Genomic DNA, 2,500 nt, shown 5'->3' with positions numbered 1-2,500 from the left:
CTGTGCTTTTTCACTGGTTCTTAGTGGAGGGTAGGGTAAATGGATTGGCAGAGAGAGAGATGAGATGAGAAGTAGAGAGAGAGAGAGAGAGAGAGAGAGAAGAGAGAGAGAGAGAGAGTATTGAGAGAGAGAGAGAGAGAGAGAGATGAGAGAGAGAGAGAGAGAGAGAGAGAGAGAGAGAGAGAGAGAGAGAGAGAAGAGAGATGTTAAATAAGATTACAGGTACTACCCATCCTTGCTTCTCCCTCCCTAGTACCTATCAGTCACTCCAATCAAACCAGATCAGATTAGATTCAACTTCATTGTCATTGCAGAGTTCAAGTACCAGACAACCCAATGCAGTAAATAACAGTGACATCTGACTATTAGCCTCTATTACCCGCGCTAGCACACCTTCCACAAGAACCTAGAGCTGGGTCAACACAGTCAAGGTGGGCCTTCGGAACTGACTAGCATTGGCGACAAGCATCGCTAACACGCTAACACGGCTAACTTTGAACTAGCGCGACTACCGCTACTAAACAGCAGCTTGCAACAACAGTCAAACTGCCGCACGGTAGCGGTATCATTAGCATTAGCCCGATAACCCAATCCAGAATGTTCCAGAAAGCGCCGCACGCTCGCAGCCACTCAGAACCCCAGCTGGTGGCAGTGGCCGGAGGCAGACAGCAGGGGGCAGCGGTGACTCGAGCAGGGCAGTAATGATTTGTATAATGAGTATAATGACTCCCAGTGTGGTGAAATGATATGATATCCATATCAATGACCACCGGCCCCCTGGTGGTCCCCTCTCTTCTACCTCCCATGTCACCTCAACCCCCTAATGGGCGGTAGAGTGAGTGTGTGTGTGTGTGTGTGTGTGTGTGTGTGTGTGTGTGGGGGGGGGGGGTAATGATCCATGGCATTGCCCGGCCCCATGAAGGGCAGAGGGGGGTAGACCATTGCGCGCACCTACCCACTCACGCACGCACGCACGCTCGCCCACACACACACCTACGATTTTACTCAAGGAGACAGTTAATTAGCTAGTGAGTGGCCACACACACACACACACACTAACACACACCCTGTCCTAATAGAAAGAGCAATCTCCAGCCTCCACCTCTCCCACACACGCCAGCCATGACGCACGCACGCACGCACAGACAGACAGACAGACAGACAGACAGACAGGCACGCACGCACACACACACGCACACACACACACACCTACACACACAGGCCTAGGAGAGAACCTGCAGAGCCCCCCAGTGAGTGTGCATCAGTAGTTTTTCTTTCTTTCTTTGGGGGGGGGGCATTCTGTCTTCACTAGGACACTGACACTATTGGGGGGGGGGGGTCTATGCATGCACCATTCCATGTGTAGCTGTAAATTCACCCTAGTCACTCAAACACCTGATAGAATGACGGCCACTTGACAGAGAACTCTCTCTCTGTGGCTTCTGAAGGCCATCCCTTCTCCTTTGTTTCGACAGCAGCATTCTCTCTCTCTCTCTCTCGTTTCTCTTCAGAGTTAGCAAAGCTCCGTATCAGCAGGTCGGGGGAGTAGGGAAAGGGAAAACAATGGATCCCAGATCCATTACTCCTGTAACAAATGCTCTGGCACTCGGCTCGCCTTGTCTAATTCTGCTCGTTTAACACAGCCATTCGTCTTAGTGCAGAGAAATCATTAAAATGTAATCAAGGGAGGGAGGGAGACAGGGAAGGAGGGATTAGAGAGAGAGAGAGAAAGAGAGAGAGGGGAAAAAATCGCTGGGGTCCTGCCAAACAGGGGAGTCCTCCATCTTATTTACCTGTCACACAGAGAGAGAGGGGAAGAGAAAGGCTAGCTGGGCGCTGGCCAAACCTCCTCTCTCCGAAGGTTGCATAGATTGACAAAACTATCTTTCTCCGACAAAACACTCAACGCCTAAAGTACCGTACTCCGGTCGGACGCCTCCCTCCCTCCCTCTCCTTCACAACTCAACCAAACACTCTTTCAAACCCACAATAATGCACAGCATGCCTCGGCCTGTGCCACTTATCTTCGTCTATCGAGGCCTATTTGAAGGCACAGCGCCCACCGCAAATTAGGCTCACTCTCTCCACACAAAAGGGATTCTTTCAAATGTACCTCTGTGTAAAAAAAAAACTCTCCCCTGGTAAGAGCGCGATAAAGAAAGTTCCCTTACCTGCGGGAGCTTAATGACGCCAACAGGGACACGGGCGAGCGCGCAGACTTTACCATCCAGTTAATGCAGCGAGATCACCATAGAAACACTGGCGCTAGGCTAATGGTTGCTATTAAACCTCTGAAGCTTGTGAATAGGAAGGGAAGAGAGTAGGAGTGGAGGTTTTTAGCTGGATGTGGATTGTTTAAGCCCTCGCTGTTTCGATGATATCGCACACCTACTGAACCGACTTGGAGACTGAGGATAGCTAAACGACGGTAAAAGGCCTTGTGGTCTGCGAACACGGCGAGGTGGGTCCATTGGAACTCACTAGCATTGGCGGCGGCAGC

The 2,500-nt window shown here is 50.9% G+C and overlaps 1 protein-coding gene across 6 annotated transcripts in view; it reads right to left on the bottom strand.

Annotated features, from left to right (window-relative positions):
- The window catches only part of exoc4 (exocyst complex component 4), a gene marked incomplete at its 3' end in the record, with an annotated part of 185,725 nt that overhangs the window by 31,867 nt on the left and 151,358 nt on the right, over nucleotides 1-2,500 (bottom strand). The gene's annotated exons all lie outside the window — the stretch shown is intronic.

The sequence above is a fragment of the Nansenia antarctica genome, assembly GCF_963989245.1.
Source record: "Nansenia antarctica genome assembly, chromosome: 8".
NCBI lineage: Eukaryota > Metazoa > Chordata > Actinopteri > Argentiniformes > Microstomatidae > Nansenia > Nansenia antarctica.
Note: the sequence above shows the minus strand (reverse complement) of the source record. Positions and strands in the feature narration are given on the sequence as shown.